The 22,673-nt window shown below is 47.9% G+C and overlaps 1 protein-coding gene and 1 long non-coding RNA gene across 2 annotated transcripts in view; both read left to right on the top strand.

Moving 5' to 3' along the window:
• Positions 1-22,673, top strand: part of WWOX (WW domain containing oxidoreductase) — a 954,172-nt gene that overhangs the window by 715,424 nt on the left and 216,075 nt on the right. The window lies entirely within an intron of this gene.
• Positions 4,249-11,871, top strand: LOC118639527. Its single transcript, XR_004961189.1, has 4 exons — positions 4,249-4,491; positions 6,093-6,211; positions 9,138-9,207; positions 11,753-11,871. It is a non-coding gene; the product is annotated as an uncharacterized LOC118639527 (long non-coding RNA).

Genomic DNA, 22,673 nt, shown 5'->3' with positions numbered 1-22,673 from the left:
CTTTCCCAGTGTCAATCTTTTCCCATCCAGGGGCTCGTGGGTAATTATTCTCCCGTATGCCCTGGTCCAAATTACTTATGGTGGTGTTTCTAACATGAAGAGTCCCTTCTTTCTAGGAACCTGGGTGTAATTTGCATGGAGAAGCAAAGTGGATGCTTCTTTGTGTGTCGTTGATGCAAACTACCAAGTCATAATCAATCCCCCTGAAGAATTAGGCTTCTGAAATAACGTCAGCTGTTTCCCCCACAGCCAACCCGTCTTGCAGAAGTGTCCTTCCCTGGTTAGGAGTTAAAAGTCATCATCCTGAAAGTCAAGAGTCTCCAACCCAGTCTTCCACGTGTCTAAGGTCCCTTAAATGCCCTGGAGAACAGCCGGGGGACAGGGAAAATGTATGACAGCAGTTTGCAAAGTTTGAAAATGAGTTTATTTAAACCACCGCCCCCCCACACACACTTCCTCCTCTCTTCCCTCTAAAAATAATGTATTTATAATAGCTAAGATCTGGAAACAGCCCAAGTGCCCATCAGTAGATGAGTGGATAAAAAAGCTGTGGTACATATACACAATGGAGTACTATGCAGCTGTAAGAAAGAGAGATCTCTTACCCTTTGAGATGACATGGAGGGACCTGGGAGTATTGTGCTGAGTGAAATCAGCCAGTCAGAGGTAGACAAATACCACATGATCACTCTTATTTGTGGAACATAGTGAACAAAATAAGTTGCTGACCAAAAGAGGTCCAGAGTCATGGAAGTAGGGAACAGACTAACAAACCTCAGAGGGATGGGAGGGGTGGGAAGAGATAAACCGAAGAACTTATATGCATATGTGCACAACCAGTGGACACAGCCATTAGGTTGGGGAAGGCAGGAGGGGGGTGTGAGTGGGAAGGAGAGGGTCAATGGGGGAAAGGGGGGGGCATCTGCAATACTTCCAACAATAAAAAAACTGACCTCTGTAACTTAGGGGTGGGAATAATAGGATGAATAAAAGCCTGCTAAAATACATTATTTCAGACAGTTAAGACAAAAGGTTACATTTTAAAGGTAGATGAATCTCAAAAGTTTGAGACACTTTTTTTTCACCTGTGCATATCAAGATAAAATTGACTTGAGTGAACACATAAGAGGACCTTGAACTTGACTGACTGAACTTGATGGTCATCACAAGACACGGGGTGGGGGGATAGTTCCGTTTTGATATATTTTGGGAGATTGTTCAGGCAAATATGAGCTAGAATTAAGAAATTGATCCATGTTCTTCTCTCTGGTTGACTGCAAGGGATTAACGTTAAATAACATGAGTGAGGTCCCAGGTCAAGACCAGCTCTTCAGAAAGAGACATCCTTTGCCTGTCCATTTTCTGCCAGCCCACCCTCTTCTCACCCAAGGAAATAAGAGCTTATTTGCATGTGTAATAGAACAGTCTTGACTTGTATCAGACAGACACAAAACCTTGGCTTGAAGCCCGCCTTCATTTTTCCTTACCTCTCCTGCTTCTGTTTCTCGTGTGGTAGATGGGGACAATGCTGACAACCAGTCATTATTTCTGTAAAGACTTAGCTAGATAAGGAGTCCACTGGGCAGCACATAATAGGTGCTTAAAACGAATAATAGATACTATCTATCGAGGGCTTTCTATGTGACACGTATTTAGCTTCGCACTATGCAACTTCTCCCCTTTTCTCTTCAATCTGCAGAACAACCCTGTGACAGAGGCATCTTGTACCCATTTTCTAGATGAGAAGACTAAGGTATAGGGGTAGAAAGTCACTCATCTAATAAAAATCAGACCCTGGACCCAAACTCTGGTCTCTTTGACGTCAATATACTCACTGCATATATCTCCTCTAGTCCTATTTCCGGGGCTGTGGGTCTAGTACCCCAGGTCAGATAACCTGCCCAGGACTAGAGACCTCAGAGAGGGAGAGACAAGGAAGACCCAGCCGCATAAACTTCAAGTGTAGCTGAGTTACCAGAACTTCTATGCTACATGCTTATAGGGCTTCATCAGAGCAGTCTCTCTCTCACTGTATCTGACACGCCATAGATGGATCCACTCAGGAAGACAGATCGGAGGCAAAGGGCCCCACTGCATTGCCCGTGCAGCCCTGGACACAGCTGGAAAAATCCAGAATGAGGGTGGGACACCTGCAAAGTAGCTGAGTGTGAACCAGCAATTAGAAGCAGCCCAGCCAAGACTCCCAACCTCCCTGCAGCTTTCTGGGTCCTGCCATTTGAAAGGAATGCTCCCACCACTGCTTGGTGGGCTTGGTGGCTCCCTGATGGCTTGCAAGAGCTGGTGTAGCTTCAGAAAGGGTCATGCAGTTTCTGAGATCAAACCCCAACCGGGGGGGGGGAACCCAGACCTGTGTTAGCTAAGCCCTGCATTGCTGACATCCCCAGTCATTCCAAAGGCCTGATTTTCTGTCGTCAAAGGGTCTGTTTCCAGGTATTTGGCCAGATAGTTAAGAAGCTCATCAAGAGAAGAAGGTTCGAAGGAAAAACAAAAACCAGGGGTATATTGATTTCTGAGAATTCTTCCCAAGTTTCTCTTGGCCGTGGTACTGTCAGCCCGTGATGAGATTGTTGTTGAGTTTGGATTGATTTTTGTCTTTCAAGAGTCAGCACAAACCAACCCTCCCTGGGTAATCTTTTCCACCTCAGCCCTCTCCCCTCCCCTTCCAGGTAGAGTTCACCTTCATGACTGAGATTCTCTTTTCCATCATCAGCTTCTACCTTTTCCAGCGTCTATTACATCAAATGAAAATGGTCTTGTCTGGTTCATCTACTAGACTGGGAACTCCTTGAGGACAGGAACTTTCTTACCTTCAAGGTGCTCAAGATGTGTTTGCTACACCTGGGGAAGGGGGTCTAATGATCCCCCGGTGATGAGAGCAAAGAGTGCAGTGATAATGAACAGGACATCTGCCCAGCCGGCGGCAGAGATCCGCCGTCGTCCACATCTGCCTGGGCCTGCCGTGGCCAGGGCAGGTTGTGGTGCTGAGTTTGGTGCACACCCACGGAACTGCTCTGAATTCAGAGTCACCGATTTGATTGCTTGTGGAGCGTTTCAAGCCCATGGGGGGGGAGGGGGGTGCAGGTCACGGTGTCCAGGGTTTGCTGTTCTGAACCTGGCTCTTGACCTACATAAATAAGGAGTTTGGCCCCGGAGGTGGAAGTGCAGAGATGCCTTGACAGTTCCGCGTAGCCGCTTCCCCGATAATGCGGCCGGATCCGGAACACTGGAGGGAGAGGGTCAGCGAAAAAGCTCCCCCTGAATGTCTGGAATAAGTGAAAAACAAATGATAAGGGCACAGTTCTTCCATCCTTGTCCATAGGCCATCCAGGTATCCTCAGGTGAGCCTGAACTTTTAAAGGAAACCATTCAAAGTGAGAATTCGAATCCGTCATTTGGTTGATTTTTAAAACCGTGTGAGCTCAGAGTGTGGAATGAGAGGGCGATTTGGCTCAGGCTTGTGAAATCGATGGTTTCCTTCATCTTAACGCATTCAGAGTTTCCCTGTCAAAAAGACCGAATTTACAAATTCTCGTTTGAACCTTAACCAAAGTTTGTTTGACCACTATTTTTACATCTCTTTTTTTTACTTTTTTCCCCAATTTTTATTAATTTATTTTTGTTACAGATGTCCCCCCCCCCCGATATCCTCCTCCTCATCCCCCCCCCCCACCCATCAGCATTGTTGTCTGTGTCCATTGGTTATGCGTACATGCATATATGTTCTTTGGTTCTCTTTTGCAGACATTGTTACTCTTTATATCTACCCGATCCTCCCCAAACATCCTGGCCTTTGTGTTTCATAATTTCTCCCCCTTCTTGCTGTTTTGGTGTGTTCTCTGTTTGAGCTGACTACTGGTTTTATTTCTGAGGAGACTTTACAGTTGTGATATTTTTCAGATCCTCCTTGTGTGCCCCCCTGCCCCACATTGTCTTCACAGACCTTTGATTTGCCTCGTCCGTCCATCACTTTCCAAAATCCTGAAATGCTTTCTCTTTAGGCTTCATTGTATGCGAGCTCTGTGCTTGCTGGGCAGAAGCTGGCGAGCATGGGGTCTGGGACTTTACCTCCCAGACCCTCGACTGGGGCCAGTGCTGGCTCCTTCCTTAACTCCCCTTGTGACCTTGCAGATGTCATTTCACTTCCCCATCTATTAATTTTCTCATCTGTCCCTGCCGGCTAATTAATACCATCTCACCTTCCCCAGGGGCTATGGGCGACTCGGACAGCGACTCCACTGTGACACTTCAGGGAAGCCGTGCGGGAACGATGCGGCCCTCTGACTGGCGGTTTTCGCCAATGCCTTCAAATTCGGTTTCCTTTTCTCCCCGCTCAGAGAACACCGTCCACGCAGCCTGGTTTGTCTTTCTGTATTTGAAGGAGTCAACAGCTCCCAGGCTGACAGCAAACAGCCGAACAGGACTTTCACTTATCCACACAATGAAGAGATGTCGGCATTCAGCCCCGAAGAGGTAGTTTCTCTCTCTCTCCTCCCCGGGCGCGGGGAAATGTAATGATTACATGTCTGCACTCTGCAGACGTGTTGCAGGCCTGGGAAACGGGCGGGGGCTTCTACCTATCAGGTCGTCCATGGAAGGCAGGTGGGGCGCGTGGATGAAGTGGTCCAGGGAACTGGCCAGCGGCCCGGAGGGACCCCTGCACCAAGCCAGCCTCGGGGTGCATGCGCGGGGCGGGGTCCTCGCACCTTCTCCAAGCTGCTGGGCTAGTTCTTCCTGGAAGGAGCTTTAGGAACCAGTCCCGCAGGCATCAAGTGGGATCAGGAAGCAGGAATTTCTCCCCCTCAGCCCTGGTGCGGCCTCAGAGGAGAGAGTTGAAAAAGAAAGATTCTTTGACAAAATGCCTGACTTCTCAATAAACCCCCGCGAAAAAGAAAGGGGTGGGGAGAGACATGCACATTAGCCCCCCATTAAAAATAGATCAAAAAAGTACCCCAAAGAAAAAACCCACCACGATGAAATAAATGAGGAAAATACCACTGGAGGCCTGCACAGGAGTTTGCTAAAGGTTCTACTTTCCCAAGCCGCTTAGCGTCCTCACTCGCTGTTTCGGCCCCAAGCGGGAGCGGGAACACTGTCATTAGCTTCAGAAACCATTTCTTTTTTTTGTGTTAGCCCCGAGCTGAAGTTGTTTATTTTTTTCTCCCCCCTCAACTGTGGCCCTGCCTGTGTCAGACAGGAGAGTGTGAACCAAGGTGAGAGGCTAGGAGACCTGCCTCCTCCTCCTCCTCCTCCTCCTCCTCCCCCTCCCTGGAGCACCGGTAGACCCAGAGAATGCTGAGCTGGGGGTGGGTGGGGGGCAGGAGGCGTGGCTGCAGATCTGGTCCCCTGCTGCGCTGTCTGTATGGCTTTTCAGGATGGCTCCCCAGTAACGCCTGCTTTTCTCTGTGATCAGGTAGCAGGCCACCATATTAAACCAGAGGATAATCCTTTGCATTTTTCAATAAAGTAACTATTCCCCCCACCCCTCCCACTTTGCCCCTTAAAAAGAGCCAAAAGGAATGTGGCACCTAGATGCTATTTATAACCATTTTTACCGCTTGCCTCTAGGGCCTAAATTGGAAACCTAATTTTAGATCCATAAAAGCCAAAATATGTGTATGAGAAGCCCCCAAAATAAAATATTCCAGGGCAGCTCATAAGCGCCCTCCAAACAGGTTCAAGTTGATTTATCTCACCGAGGATATTTAATTATGTCATTGAAAAAACACCGGTAATTAAATCATTATTTCTTAGGCATTAGGTCCAAGGACGTTCTAGAGCAAGTCAAAGGCGGAGGGAGGGAGGAAGGAACTAAGAAAGGCAAGATGGGCCGCGGAGCCCGCAGGCTTGTTCAGGGGAAGGAGCGGGCTTCCCCGGGAGACCGCGCGGGACTTCAGTCCCTGTGAGCGGCTGCTGCACAGAGCGCGGATCATGCCGAACGCAGCCCTTTGCTCCTACCTGGCAGGTAGCAGGTTTGTCCACAAACCACTGTGGTGCTGGCTGTTACCTAATCACTGCGACTGTTCAGGAGACCTGTCACTGAGCCCCCAGAGAACTGCCTGTCTCCCTTTTAGGAGCTTCCTGGATGTCTTCATGAGGTTGCACAGAGGACTCACACCTCACAGATCTCAGAACGTGGGTCTTTTCTGGGTGGCCAGACTGAAAAATGTACTTTCTCGTGAGAGAGTCAGAAGTAAGACTCTAATGGCATTTTTGCTTTTGAGAACCTCTCAGATCCTGGACAGCCCAGTCCCCACGACAGCTCTGTTCTGTTTTACGGACACCCGTGACAGCTCGCGTGATTCCCTCGGCCTCCTCATCTCTCCTGAGGCATTGCCTGCCATCGGAGCAGCGGGAACCTTGGGAGTCCCCGCCCTGGGAGAGGTGCCAGCACCCATTTATCAGGGGAGCCCTTTCAGGGACTGTAGTAGGCAGACCTCTGGCCCCCCTCCTGTAACTCGTATGGATGGCATTGCCTGATGAAAGGGCGGGGATGATTAAGGTCACTAATCGGCTGACTTTAAAATAGGGAGATTTTCAGGGTAGGTTCAATGTCGTCATAGGTGCCCTTGAGAGCAGAAGAGGAGGCAGGGAGATGGGTCAGAAAGGAGGCAGAGAGATGACAGGCATGAGAAGGATTTGATGTACCCTGCTGACTTTGAGGATGAGGGCCCACGTGGCAAGCACTATGGGCAGCCTCTGGAGGCTGGGAGCCAAGGGAAAATGGGGACCTCAGGCCCACAGCTGCTGGGAAAACAAGGACCACAGGCTCCCAACCACAGGAAAATGGGATCTTTGTTCTACAACCACGTGGAACTGAATTCTGCTGATGACCTGAGTGAGCCTGGAGCAGAGTCTTCCCCAGGGCCCCCAAGAAGGCTGACACCCCAGCTGGGTGACCCGTGGTGACTGTGAGACACAACGTGGATGTGTTGTTTTAAGTCGATGGGAGTCTGTTACGGCTGCGATACAAAACTATTCCGGCGCTCGCTCGGGGCCTTTCACGGAAGGGTCTCAACCAGCCTTCCATCTACGTAGCTCGGCTCCTGGTCCATCTCTGCCTTTTGCCCGGCTTCCCCTCCCAAGGGAATGTGCTCTCCTCATTCAACTGAATTGCTTTTGTTTGATTATGAGTGTGTTCAGAGTCATACTCAGCCTAATTATTGCTTTTGACTAACCCCAACGCATAATGTTGTATGTCATGCTGTACTACTTTTAATTTCACAGATGAACACATTTCTATTCTTTTAATCCCCCTCTCCAAGTCTCGTGTTAACTCCATCTGGACAAAGCACTGAGGTGTATGTGTGACTTCTCCAAACGGAATGCCGCAGCTGCCCTGGGCTCACCCCGCAGGGCAGGCGGGTCCCGGGGGGGCCCTCCTGAGTGAGGGCAGCCTCACTGTGCTGAACGCACTGTGCCGGCCTGAGGAATCTCAGTGGTAGATCACACATGTCCTTCCACATCTTTATAACTTTTGGCACCCAGATCGACCTCCTCAGTAGTAACAGCAATATTTATTTAGTGTTTGTCACAGGCGGGGAAAGGGATCTGCTCAGAGCTGTCCGTGGTTCTTTAACTTGATTGCCATACGCCCATTTGGTAGATGAGAGGACTGAGGCCACGTAGCTGCAAGTACAGTCCAGCAGTCAAGCCCAGGCCTGACAGCAGAGGCCACGTTCTCCACGACCGAATACTGAATGTGCTTCTGTTTCGTTCCGGGTTTTGGTTAAAAACAAGGGACAGAATGATCCCGCCTTTCCTATCTTGGTAGATGATAGATGGCCCGTCTCATCCCTCCTTGTCCAGTATTTCCTCCCAGTCTTTGGGCTGAATCTGTAGTCTTCAGGGCAAATGGAATGCATGGCGGGCAGGGCGGGGGAGTGGTGGGTTTAGGGGAAGTTACTCAGTCAATGGTTATTTCCTTGAGGAAAAAGGAAAAGAAAAGTGGAGCACTTTTTAATGTTTGTTACTGGAAAAGCACAGTGGCATGCCATTGTTCTGGGAGGAAGGGGCTTGTTGGTCTTATCAGCTCCTGATGGAATAGGATGCTGGGTGGGAAGCTCAGTTAAAGCAGGTGCACTTGGCTTTGAGAAGGAGTGGAAAAGCGGAACCCTGGCTGTTCAAAGTCTAATTATTTTCCCTCTTCAGGCACACCACAGACACACACACACATACACACACAGGTTCGGGGTGTGAGGATCTGTGGGTTTCTAAACCCATCAACGATTCAACTTGAACTAACTTCCATTATGCGGGGTAAAAGTTTTGCTCTGGGAGCCTTCACCCTGGGGCCATACTTCCTGCAAGCATTTTGATAATGGCTGCTCTTCGACCCTGACAGCAATGACATTGGATATCGCAAAAGACATTTAAAATTATCTACTGGCACCATGCCAAGTTGGGGGGACCCTTGAAGAGGGTTGACCCCTTTGGGGAAAAGCAGACTTTCACGGCCACGGTTCTGATCGGCTCCTTGTTGTAGGCCCGGTGTGGGCCAGGGGTGTGGAGACTGAAGGCTCAAGGGCTTCACTAGGTGGACAGTTCTTTCCAACCGACTCCAGCTCCTCTCTTAACTCCCAGGCGCGACAGCATTTATAGGTGATCAGTGAGGGCAAGAGACAAGATGAGGCTCAAATTTTTATTTTTATTTTTAGTCGTGAATAAGGAAAACCCCACCCCAAACTGGCTTAGGCCAAAAAAAAAAGAAAGAAAGAAAGAAAGAAGGAACTGGAAGGGGAAGGGAGGACAGAAATAGCAACATGTGCCCACATCCTTCATGTTCAAGGAGCACTGGGGGAAAGAGCAGTCCAGCACCTCCCACAGTGGACTCTCATTGGCCCTTAGTGGGTCACATGTCCGTCCCTAAGCCAATCACGGAGATCCTGTCTGGACCTGGAATGAATACCACCTTGCACCTGGGGGATGGGATCAGCTTGAGCCAAGCCATATCGAGTGTGAAGGATGGAGGGAAGAAGGTATGCTATTGCTGGGAAAAGTGAGATGGATCTAGAAAAGCCAAAAGCAACAGACCTCCTCCCTTACAGCAGCTATGTTGCTACAGCAATACCCATTCCAGGAGACCGTGACAATCTTATTTGATGTTGGTCTCGCTCTAGAATCCTCCCCAGTGGCATTGGAGACCGTTGCACCTGGGAGACTTGTTTTCTGCACCTGGGAACCAGTGATGTGAGTACCAGGCTGGGCCTGTGGAAGGGGCCAGAGGGAGGGACATGCACAGTCATGAAGGGGTCCGGCCAGGATTGCAGATGGCAGGGAAGGTCTGAGCAGGACAGGAGACAGTGTCTGACACCAGCATGACAAGGGCAGGTAGCAGCATCCTCGCCATAGAAGGAGGTAAGGGCAATTGAACCCAGCAGGGGATGGTTCCCCCTCCAGGCCATTTTTCAAACATGGCCTACGTGACCTTGAAACCCAAGTCTGGGTATGCCATCACCCTCCCCACACCAGGTCAGGAGTGGGGAACGTCCAGCCCAGGGACGTTCATGACATCATATAAGGCCCTTGACATCAGTGCCAGCGAACATCACAGCCTCACCAAATGAGCCTGACCAAATAGAGCAGGCTAATTTTTAAGTGGATAATTTTGTATGGCCCACGAATGATGGTATAAATATTCAAATGGCCCTTGGCAGAAAAACAATTCCCGACCCCTGCACCCCGGTTAAACCACACCATTGATGTTCTGTTGCTCTGGGATAAAGGTGGACCCCTGGACAGCTCCTACCAGTGATCTGGCCCCTACCTCCTTGGTCTCATTTCCCAATGGTCTCACCTTGATTCTCTGTCCTCTTACTGCACCAACTTCCTTTCAGGTTCTGGAACTTTCCTTGCTGCCTCCTGCCGCAGCCTTAACAAATGCTCTTCTGGCCCCTTCTTTCTCTCCACTCATTTTTTTTTTTTTGTATTTTGACTTGTCACTCCCTCCAGAAACACATCCCTGACGCATCCACTCTTCCTATACGTTCTCATGGTTCTGCACATTTCTTCCTAATAGCAATGCACGGAGCTGTGATGCTGTGATTTTACTTTTTTTCCCCCTTCTTATTTAGAAATTCTTTTTTTTTTTTTTTTAATTTTTTGTCTTTATTGATTTTAGAGAGAGAGAAAGTGAGAGGGAGAGAGAGATAGAAACACGAATGAGAGAGAACATCGACTGGCCGCCTCCTGCATGCCCCCCACTGGGGATTGGACCCACAACCTGGGCACGTGCCCTGACCGGGAATCGAACCGGCGACCTCTTGGTGCATGGGTCGATGATCAACCTGAGCCACACCAGCCGGGCCATTTAGAAATTCTTGTTTTTCACACTAGACTGTAAGCTCCGAGGCCACGTGTTGGTGTTCATTCACCAGTGAATCCCTAATGCCCCACCGCGGGCTTAGCAGTCCACGCGTGTTTACTGAGTGAGTGAGTGAGTATGTTCTCAGGCTTCCAGAACAGCTCAGGAACTGCAGAGGGAAGCGGGAAGCAAACCTGACGCCCAGTCACACACAGGATGCATGGGCCAGCTAAGGCTTCAGCAACGCCACACAGTGCTCATGACAAATCACTCATTTCCCCGATTTTGCTTTGTTTCCTTGGAATTTTTTTTTTTTTTTTTTAGTAGTTGTTGTTGGTGGTGGTGGTGGTAGTAGTGATTGTGGTGAGGCTGACCATATACTAGCTGGCTTGACTATTTAATTCAACTCTAGATGACCACCCTTGACATTCCAACCTCCAAGTTAGAGTCCTTGGAAAATTCAGCTCCTGTTCTGATCAAACCCAGCAAATGGAGTCCAAGTCTTGTCCTTTGGCCCTAGACTGGGCTAATGTCCATCTTTTGTCTGTAGAAGATAATGGGTTTGTGAAACAAATCAACACTGTAGGCACAATTGCAGGGTGGGGTCATATTTAACCTACTTTAGGGAACACACTCTTTTTAAGGGCTTTGCAGGCCAATGGTATGCAAATAGATGCTAATTGCAAGCACAAGATTCAGACCTTGTCAAACTAGAAATCTATTCATCAAGAGCCCCCTGAGCACCTCTGCTCTACTCCATGCCATTTAAATTGCTGTTTTATGGAACATTCTACCATCCTCACCCCCAGTGTATCTTTGTCTTTCTCTGGAGATTATTGCCTCGGAGACTCATTGTAGGCAAAAACTGTCCCCTTCACTTCAGCCTAATACCCAGCAGGTATCTACTTCAAAACAGAGATGCAGCTTCCCAGCCTGTGTGGCTCAGTAACTGAGCGTCAACCCAAGAGGTTGCTGGTTCGAGTCCCAGTCAGGTCACATGCCCAGGTTGTGGACCCAGTCCCGAGTGGGGGGCTGCAGAAGGCAGCCAGTCGATGTCTCTCTCATCAATGTTTCTATCTCTCTCTCCCTCTTCCTGTTTCTCTCAAGTCAATAAAGAAAAAAATTTTTTTAAAAAGAAAACAGAGATGTGTATTGAGGTCCTGCTCCTCTGCCAAGCAGTGCAACAGGCAACAGCACTACAGAGCTGCCCGCACGAGCGGGTGACTCTTCTCTGGAATGCCCGGCTCTCCTCTCCCTCTTGCAACTGGGAGCCGGCCCATCTCTCCCAGCTCAAAGTCCGTCTTCCCCGAGGTGCCCTGCTGGACGCCATCAATCCCCCCTCCACAAGTTTGCAGCATTTTGTCTGTTGCACTTATCAGACACTTTTCCCTTACTGCCTTGTATTGTATTTGTTTTCATTCATTAATTCAGCCAGCATTTACCGATTGCTACTGAATCAAAGTCCCTGCACAAGATGCTTCAGGGGACAAAAGATGGACGAGACATGGTCCTGGCTTTCATACGTTATTTCTCCTACTCAGCAGCAACATATGTCAAGGCAAGGACCATATCTCACTCATTTTCTATTCATCTCTTCTTTTCTTTTTTTATGACCCATAAAAAGGCATGGCAGAGTAGGTATTATTGCACATTTTTTTTCGATGGATGGATGGATGACTAGAGAGATGGATGGATGGATGGATGGTTGAATGGTTGAATGGTTGGATAAATGATGCATAGATAGATGAACGGTGAAACTTTTATATTTTACTGAAAATCTGTAATGATATCCTAGTGGCTTTCTAAAAATAATGTAGCTGCCCAAATGTCTGATTCCCCTGGTGTATAGGTGGAGCGTCAGCGACATGCCAAGCCCATGCCAGGAGCTAGAAATACACACATAAATAAGAACAACTCAGATATAGACTCTGGCCTCAAAGACCCTTTGCTATCGGAGTATAGGACAAATCCCTACGTATGGGAGTTGAGGTTGGCGGTGGGAGCAATAATAAAAATGACCTGCGGTGTTCCAGGAAGCAGATGCTTGTTCACTTTGTTCTTCCTTGATCAGGGTGCTCTGCAGAGAGGGGACGGCAGTCAAAGGCTACATAGCACTTTTCCCCATGGAAATGGAACTTTGCTATCAGGGCGAGGCGGAGAGCCTGCAGGTGTCACACACCAGGGCTAGTTCTGGTGGAGCAGGAGCGCTTGTTCTCAAGTGATGCTCAGCAGAGCTCCCCAGACGCCCTCCATGAGTCCCTCCCGGTCTAAAACAGGTGTTGGTCTCTAAAAGAACTGGTCAGGAGAAGCATGGAGGGCTGTGTTGGAGTGTGCTGGGACACCTTAGCCAAATGAGGCGAGTGGGAGGTGTGAGCTCCAGGGTCCCAGGGAACTTGGCCGAAAGAGATTAGAGTTTTACCGGAGCAAGTGAGGGCGGGTTGCGGTCAGGACGGTATGACGTTCTCAAGCAGAGACGCCATGCTGAAGGTAGCACTGGGCATGTTTTACCACCATAGTTTTTCAAGTATGCTTTTTTCCCCTTTTCTTTCTTTTTTTAAAATTAATTAATTAATTTTTTTATGACCGATGTCCCTCCTTTTTCTCCCATTGACACCCTCCTCCCCACTCCCACCCCCCCACCCGGGCCTTCACCGCACTGTTGTCTGCGTCCATTGCTTATGCATACATGCGTGTAAGTTCTTTGGTTTATCTCTTATTAGACTTGTTTCTACTTTTTTTGCACAGACTTTGTTTTTTAGAGCAATTTTTAAGTTCACAGCAAAATTGAGAGGAAAATACGGTACGTTCCATGTCTCCCCTGCCCTGGAACACGCACCACCTCTCCACTGTCAAGTCACTATCCCCCACATTCATTACAGTCGATGAATCTACCCCCCAAAGTCCACAGTTTATATCGGGGTTCACTCTGGGTGTTTGGGTTTGGACAGACTGACACGAGTCCATCAGTGTGGTATCGTCCTGGTTCGTTTCTCGGCCCTAAAATCCTCTGTTCTCACCTGATTCTTTTCTGAGCTTGCATCAGCGTCGGTTTCGTGTTCTGAAAGTGTGTCACAAACAAGCAGTTTGATCTCCTCCAAACATTGCCCCAGCCCCCTGGGGGAAAGAGCAGCCCGCGGGCCGGGCCGGAGACTACTGCTGTTTTGGAAACTGTCAAGGGGCGTATCTCAAACACTCAAGACTCGAAGAAATAGGATCTTTCCCCAAGAAAGTCTGTCATTGCCTGGGTGGCGTGGCTCAGTCGGTTGAGTGTTGCCCCATGCACCGAAAGGTTGTGGGTTGGATTCCCAGTCAGGGCACGTGCCCAGGCTGCAGGTTCCGCCCCTGGTCAGGGTGCCTGTGGGAGGCAACAGACGGATGTTTCTCTCTGTGCATCCCTCCCTCCCTCCTTTCCTCTCGCTCTCCAATCGATAAAAACATATTTTATAAAAAAGAAAGATTGCCCTCTCTTCTGAATAATCGCTGTCCTTCCAAGTACATGGGTATCTTTCGACAAGAACAAATTTGCTAGCAGCTTGAGGATTCTGTTCAGCCTTAAAGATCTCAGCACCATAATGTCTGTTATCCCTGTACTTTATTTAATAGACTTGCCTGATGTGACGTTTTATATCATGCTTTGTCTCTAAGTGATTTACTGCTGGGAAGATAATAAACAGCCCAGGTTTATACTCAGAAAGTCAAATACACCATGAATATCGCCTTGTGAGGCATTTTCAATTAAAGAGCCAATACTTACTGAGATGGGGGCACATCCCTTTTCCAACACACCACACCACCAGCCCTGTTTGTGCGGAAATAAAGAATTATGCTGAGATGCCAACAGGCAGTGACGACCAGATGAATTATCTGAGGAAAACGGAGCATCTAATGTTCTTGGGAGCTCACAGGGAAGAGTTATATTCACTGGAGCTGAGGGTTTCTTTTTTTTTCTTCCCCTTTTCTCTTTTAGTTGTAAAAACAATCACAAATGTGAGTGCTTCGGGCTTGAACATGTCAACAGCCAATGGCCCACTGTGGAGATAGAGATGTCACCTGTCTTTGAGGCTGAGGCAGCAGAGCAGGTGTTTCTGTGGGAACGGGGGGACCGCCACCACCGCACACCTCTAATCCTGGGTCTCCTTTCTGCCGAAACGCCCGTGATTCGTAACTCAGCCACGTTGCCGAGGGATGTCTGTTCAGATCGACTCTGTCTCTAAGAACTTCAGTCAAGGGATTTTCAAACAGCCGCTTGATTTATGAACTTGAGCCTCTCACTCAGGAAGAGAACTTTTATTTGCAAGCGCCCTATGAACAGGGGGCTGAAAGAACTAATTAGGACTCTCTTCCCCTTTTCCCTTTTCCAGTCTCAAAGATTTCCCTGCTCAGGTGTGGGTGGCCCGCACGTGCACTTGTGAATTTGCAGAGAAGTAGGTGGCGGGGTGGGGGTGGGGGGGGGCATGACTAATTCCACGTCTTCCCTTTTGTTTGTGCAACAATTCAGTTCCCTGTCACCACCTCAGCACATTTTGTTACAAATCTCCGTGCTCTCTCACTTTCGTTTTACTTCATGCCTTTCTACATTTTCCCAAGGCCACACGGGCTCTTTTCTTGTGAGTGGCAAGCCTGCGTCAAATCACTAAAATTGCCTGGGTCTTGGAATCTGAGCCTTCATATTCTCCCGTATATTATTTGGTCCTATTGTTCCTTAGCTCGCTCATCATTCACACGGTGAAGGAAATTCCATTTGGTCCTTTTAAGACCGCCAGACTAGCTGACTTAAACACTCAGCCCCAGTTACTTCTGGATCTTCTCGTTCTTTATTGAAATGGTCCTTTTAATGTCGTCTTTAATTTAATCAAATAGTGTCATCAAAATAACATTTACTCTATTACTGCAAATTCACTGCATTATTAACTAGTGTAACTAGACAAAAAAGATGGTACAAACCCCCATGGAAATATATACTTACTGTAAAAATGGATACAGTTCATAGATGTTCTATATTTAATTTGCAGTTTCAAAGCACTCTCTATGGAGAGGTTTTATGGTTCTGAAATAATTTAAAAACACACTTTACTACAATCCATAGCAGGTAGTTTTTGCCAATTTGGGAAGTTATGGTGCTTTGTACTTTCCAAAGGCACCCACACTGTATTTTTAACAGTGAGGAAGGGGGCGCCATCCCCACCGCACCGGTGGGTCCGACCAACGACTCACGCGTTTTCCTTTGGTGCCCTCCAGCAACTCAAATACAACACGGTGTTGGCAGGGGTCACCAGGATCCAATCAGCTTGATGAAAATACCAACCATCACCGCCACTTTGGAGTGTTTGATCTGAAAACAGGTCACATTTGGGGCAGGGGGTGAAGAGTAAGTAAGGGGGTTACAAAGTTTAAAAATTCTTTCTTTGATTCAAGAGAAAAACATGGACCGGGAGGACAAGAGCTCTGGGTTTAGGATGTCGAATAAGTTATTTGCTAAGCCTCAGTGTTCTCATCAGTGAGACACTTACTATCAAGTAATCTAATGTGTTCAGATGCTTGTCTACCCACCTTCTCTTGAGATCAGGAATACCATTTTCCAGTTAGATATTTTAATCAGAACCAGCTATTTCTTTGTAGAGTATGAAGGTAACGTATCAACGGAGCATCCCTCACTCAAGATTTTCATTCTTAAAAAAAAAAAAAAAAATTTCATTCTTCTCCCTACCAAGAAATTCTATTCTTGGAAAGATATTAGATAGACGTAGAAATAAGGGTATTGAACTAAATAGTCAGTTCATTTCAAAAGTCATATGTGTTTTACCTGTCGCTGTCCCCACCGCTGGCTGAGTACTACCCGAGGCTCTGAGAACGTGAATACAGATAACTTCTAGGTCTCTGTCTCATGGAACTTAACATCTAGTTGAGGACGAAAACATGTGGAAAGAGTGATAAAGTTACTCAGATGTTACCATAGAAGTCTTCACAGGGTTAACTACTCATCTGTCCGTCCGTCCATCTCTCAGTCTTTTTACCCATTTGACTGTCCATCCCACCATCCCTACTTTCTCCCTCCATCCCCCCACCCGCCCCTAGAATGTCAGAACCATCAGTGCTGAATCTCACTGTGATATGAGGGCACGAGATCAAAGAGCTGGTCAAAGTGGGCAGCAGAACGTGGAGGTCCCGGTACTGATGAGACCCCGTACAAATATGACGTCAGAAAGACTGGAAGCCTGAGGCCAGATGGACAGACCGATGGATCTGAGACCGTGGGGGGAAGCCGTGCTCCCTCTGTGGTTCTCCATCCACTGGAATCGCCTGAGGAACTGTAAAAAAAAAAAAAAAAAATCCCGATGCGTGGGTTCCTCCTCCACAAGGTCTTACTTAAGTGGGTAAGGGTGCAGCCTGGGCATCAGGATGTTCAAAAGCCCCCGAAGTCATTCCAACGTACAGCTGCAGTTGGGAGTCAAGGACGTGTGTGAGGGCAGCCTCTCTGGGTGCCCGAGGGAAGTGTCAACAGTGTCTGGGCCTTAGGTGGTGCCGGGTGGGTCAGACTGGTTGGACAGAGCACTGGTGAGCTCAGATGTCATGGGAGTGAGTGAAGACGGGTTATGCGGTTGGTCACACATCAGAGTCCAGGCTGAGGCAGCGAAATCGTGTCTGGCCACCCATGTTGTGGTAGAGAAAACCGCTAATACTGGACTTGCCATATTCGACCGCAAACTGGCCGTGATTTGGGTCACAGATCAAAAACCCCCCTCCCTCTGGCTGAGAATGACAGAATATTATAGACCAGGGCTCCCTGTCTTCCAGTGGAGTGCTTGCCTCGGGTACATTCACCCACAGTCAGTGAGTGTTGCTGAGTGACTGGCTGATGTTCCTCATTCTTCAGTTACCTGATCTGTTCTCTAACAATCTCGATACTTAACATGAAAGGAGACTGTTACCCAGTGGAGATCAGTCACTTGCTTTAGGTGAAAGGCATTCGAAATTGCAACAACTCCCTCATTTTGTCACATTCTTACCAGGAAAGGACCTATATCTATGATTTAGCAGGTATTTATTGAGTCGGGCACTGTCGGGCACAGAACAGGCCCAGCGGTGAGGAAGAGAAAAATGGTCTTTGCTTTCTAGGAGCTTGCTGTCTGGAGGGGACAGGGAACTAAATAAGGAAACTCGACACAGCACAACAATCATAATAATTCCGCGTGTCATCAGCTGCTGGGTGTAGGGCTCCGACACAGAGGTTTACAGCCGTTAATTCAAAAGGAACATTTTGAGCTCTGGAACGTCCTTTCAATTTAGTTGCTTTATTTTAATTTTTTTCTTGCAAAATGGCGTAATCTTTTATTGAATCTCTGCCTCAGTGGTCATATCTATTACACACACACACACACGCACGCACAGATCTTTGCAGACTTTATTTTAAAGGTAGATAACTTCAGAAACTACAAGGCTTGCTTTGGTACCCAAATCTCTTTAGCTGTCTGAAACAGAAGAATCCATAGTGTATTCTCCACGGAGTATCTTTGGGGGAAAGACATTACTCACTTACAGCTGGATGTCTCAGAAAGTAATCAACTCTATAGATCCATGCTTGCCCACCAGCAGACCCCTGAGTCTCTGGTGCTCTCGGATAAAGGTACAAGTGTCCTTGAAAAGCAGACTCAAGGCAAGCATTCAGTGGTTATGTTCCAGATCATACTCTCCCTAAAATTCAGGCAGTCCTTCATACAGAGTTGGTGAAACCAGAAAATAGATTTATACAGGTTAGTGAGAAAGATGGGGGAAACACCATGCGTGTGTTTTTAATGATGATCATATGATCGGACTGATGATTATACAACTATAAGTGGATGTGGTTCTCTGTAAAACTCGTTGGTATAAGGGAATTTTGTCTTTGGTCATTAAGGAAAGTATAGTCTGTCTCGTGGCACAGAGAAGACAGCAGAGTTATAGTTATAGAATGGATACATAGGTGGGTGAGTGGATGGATGGATGGATGGATGGATGGATGGATGGATGGATGGATAAATGGATGGATGGATGGATGGATGGATGGATGGATGGATGGATGGATAAATGGATGGATGGATGGATGGATGGATGGATGGATGGATGGATAATGGATGGATGGATAAATGGATGGATGGATGGATGGATGGATGGATGGATGGATGGATGGATGGATGGATTAATGGATGGATGGATGGATGGATGGATGGATGGATGGATGGATGGATGGATGGAAGGATGGACAGATGGGTGGATAGGTGAGTGGATGGGTTGGTAAAGGGATGAATGAAGGGGTCTGTTCCCTTTAAGGGACTCTTTACAAAAGGTTATGATTCTCAATCTTTTACATCAAGAGGATCCTAGTGTGAATTTGCTAATTGAATGTCACTCCAAGAGGTTCTAATTCTCTATGTCTGGAGAGAAACTTGGGGATCTGCATTTTTAAAACAAGTTCCCCAGGTTTTTGTGGTGTGGGTAGTCCTGCCTTCCTGGATCTTAATTCATCTCTATTTCTACTATGTCTTCTGTTGTATTGCTTTTTCAGAAATCGCCGTGTAACTCCACGCTGCCTGCATTCAGGAGGCACTGCTTTCGAATTTGCGGCACTTTGGAAGGGATGGGGTGTCTGTTGTTGGAGACAGCTCTCCTGTCTCTCACCAGCAACCTCCTTTCAGGATGCTCCTGAACGAGCCTGGGGGTGCCTTGTCCCTGTGATGCAGTGGGCCAGGTCTTCGGGAAGATTTGGAAAGCGATGATCTTGGGGTTTGGACAAGAGAGGAGATGCCTGTCCTATGAACTAGAATGTCTCCCAGAGGAGAGTCAAGGCTTTTACAAGGACATCCACTCCTTAGGTGGCTCTCCATGTGGTGCGGTTTGGAGGTGGCTCTCCATGTGGTATGGTTTGGAGGTGGCTCTCCATGTGGTATGGTTTGGGGGTGGCTCTCCATGTGGTATGCTTTGGGGTGGCTCTCCATGTGGTATGGTTGGGGGTGGCTCTCCATGTGGTATGGTTTGGGGGTGGCTCTCCATGTGGTATGGTTTGGGGGTGGCTCTCCATGTGGTATGGTTGGAGGTGGCTCTCCATGTGGTATGGTTTGGGGGTGGCTCTCCATGTGGTATGGTTGGGGGTGGCTCTCCATGTGGTATGGTTTGGGGGTGGCTCTCCATGTGGTATGGTTTGGGGGTGGCTCTCCATGTGGTATGCTTTGGGGTGGCTCTCCATGTGGTATGGTTTGGGGTGGCTCTCCATGTGGTATGGTTTGGGGGTGGCTCTCCATGTGGTATGGTTTGGGGGTGGCTCTCCATGTGATATGGTTTGGGGGTGGCTCTCCATGTGGTATGGTTGGAGGTGGCTCTCCATGTGGTATGGTTTGGGGGTGGCTCTCCATGTGGTATGGTTGGAGGTGGCTCTCCATGTGGTATGGTTTGGGGGTGGCTCTCCATGTGGTATGGTTGGGGGTGGCTCTCCATGTGGTATGGTTGGGGGTGGCTCTCCATGTGGTATGGTTTGGGGGTGGCTCTCCATGTGGTATGGTTTGGGGGTGGCTCTCCATGTGGTATGGTTTGGGGGTGGCTCTCCATGTGGTATGGTTGGGGGTGGCTCTCCATGTGGTATGGTTTGGGGGTGGCTCTCCATGTGGTATGGTTTGGGGGTGGCTCTCCATGTGGTATGGTTGGGGGTGGCTCTCCATGTGGTATGGTTGGGGGTGACTCTCCATGTGGTATGGTTTGGGGGTGGCATCTCCCTTCTCCACCTTCAGGGCTGAATCTCACACCAGAGGGCAGAAATTTGGAGTCAGTGGGGTACCCTTTTTTTTTTCCTGAAAGTAATCTGATTGTGAAGGGGGCAGAAAAGGCCCGCGTGTGCTGGGTCAGGACTGCTAGGGGTGAAGAGTTTGACACATTCGTGATTTCTTTGCAGCCCAGTTCACTCCCAAGGATGACAGTCATTTCCTGAGAAACTGAAATCGTTCCACGTTGCATTTAAAGGCTTAAGTAATGTATCCTGTCAGATAATTCTCTGAAATGATTTTCCGAGTAAATGCATCAGAAAGTGCCTAGAACGAATGACTGGCACAGAGAGGGGCGGGCACTCAGAGCTGTGAGCTGCTTGAGTGAGAATCTCATCTGAGGTGTACCATGCACGCGGTAAGAGGCATGCAGCACCGATAGACAGCTCAGGGAATTTTTACATTTATACACCTGTGTAAACACCACCCAGATCAAGACAGACAGCATTTCCAACAACCAGAAGGCTTGCCTGTGCCCGTTTTCAATCAGTAAATCCCACCATCATCGAGAGCTAGTCCCTGTCCTGATTTCCATCACCACAGCTCTCTGATGCCGAGTGTCACATAAATAGAGTTGGGCGCGGTGCGCTGTTAAGTGGTGCCTGTGTTTGCTCACTAATATGTCATGGGAGCCACCCACAGGACCCCAGTCTTCTTCCTTGCTGTGTAGTGTGCCCTTGCCTCCAACGTCTTATGAAGAGTCGAAAGAACTGTGAACATTCATACAGCCATCACCTAGATTTGACAGTTAACATTTCTCTCTACTTGCATTTTACCCATTGATCCATCCCTTGCGCCATCCACCCATCTCATTTTTAAATGTATTTCAAAATCAGTGGCATACATCCCTCACTTGCTTTGTAAACACGGAAGCAGGTGTATCATTATGGTGTTACTGAACTAGAGTTTGATGTTTGCTGATGGTTGTTTTGTTGAGGGTATGCTTTGAAAAACAAACAAATAAAACAGCCCAGCGGGTGTGGCTCAGTGGTTGAGTGTTGACCCATGCACCAAGAGGTCGCCGGTTTGATTCCCGGTCAGGGCACATGCCCAGGTCATGGGCCAAATCCCCAGTGGGGGGGCGTGCAGGAGGCAGCCAGTCGATGTTCTCTCTCATCGATGTTTCTATCTTGCTCTCCCTCTCCCTTCCCCTCTCTCAAAAATCAATAAAGGAAAAAACAATTAGAACAATATTGTGATAAAGCTGTTAGGAGACAAACTTACGGAGTATGGACTTTGTACCAGGCATTGCGCTAAGCACTGGATATGTGGGCAGGTGTTGTTTTAAGACACAGAAACTGAGCCATGAGGATGGTAAACTTGCCGAAGTTTACAGAAACAGCGGATCAACCCCGGGTTGTGGCTGACCCCAGAGCCGGTTTGCCGGCATGCGGTTCCCACGAACGTGACTTAAAAACTTGGCATCAGTGCCCGTCTCGGCTTTGGGCAAGTGAACTAACATCTCTGCATCTCAGATTCACCCTACAGTCAAACAATGCCCCAGAGTTATTGCTGAAGAGCGAATGCGATTTTTAAATGCCTAAGAAAATACCTGCTTCATTGAGATTCGCAATCCAACACCTGCAACGAGAAAACTCTGGGGCCGTACAGAACAAATGATGTTACCCACCCCGGATCGGTTGTTGTGGCTATTGTTTGTTTGGGCTTTGTCCTTGCTGAGTCGTGATTTGATTCCGCTTAAGCAGCTCCCTCTGCAAACACAGACGCTGCTCTTCCCTGTCTCTTCACTCCGTGATGTTATAATATCTAGAGGCTTATTGATTATTTGTTTGATTCTATTGTGGGCACAGGAGTAGTTCTTAGATTAAGACTATTAGATTTTCCCAAACAGTATTGCCGTGGTTTATACAATTGGACAAAACGGGTGATCTAATTTGGACTCAATTTGCGCTCAAGTAGAGCTGGAGGAGGGAGGTGCTGTGATTTGGTCCTGAGCCGGAGCAAGAATAGAAAAGAGTTCTCTCCAGGTGATATCCGCGTGCCTCCTCAATCCCGGGTCCTGCCTGAGGAGCTCTGAGAAGTCAGAGGTTTTTTTTTTTTGCTTGGTTTCTTTTCCTGTCTGTGAGCTAAAGAACCTCGTTTTACCTAGCCAACTGAGATGTTAAACCCACGGACATAATTTAATTTTCCCCGTGAAATATCTCAGAACAAAAAGCACCGCGATGAGTTTTCTTGAGGTTCTGTGTTAAACGATTGTAGGGTTAAGAGGAGATAACAGATTTGTCCCCAAACCAGTCATTTCCCGATAGCTGCTTTGGGTGGAACCTGACGGAACACGTGGGTTCTTCCCTTTCCCTGAACATCCCCACCCAGGTCCTCACCTGCTTTGATCACACCATCTATAGAATTTTCAGGTCTGCACTTTACCTGAACATGAAAGCACAGTTCCGTGGTATTACTGACTCTTCATGAATATCGTTTTTAATGATGGCTATAAATTCCATTTATTGGCTATTACTGTAGTTTATTCCTCTAATATTGAAAATTTAGATTGCTTCCAGATTTTCCTTATTATAAATAAGGCTAAAAAAATAACATATGAG

The sequence above is a fragment of the Molossus molossus genome, unplaced genomic scaffold (genome assembly GCF_014108415.1).
Source record: "Molossus molossus isolate mMolMol1 unplaced genomic scaffold, mMolMol1.p scaffold_m16_p_21, whole genome shotgun sequence".
Classification (NCBI taxonomy): domain Eukaryota; kingdom Metazoa; phylum Chordata; class Mammalia; order Chiroptera; family Molossidae; genus Molossus; species Molossus molossus.
Note: the sequence above shows the minus strand (reverse complement) of the source record. Positions and strands in the feature narration are given on the sequence as shown.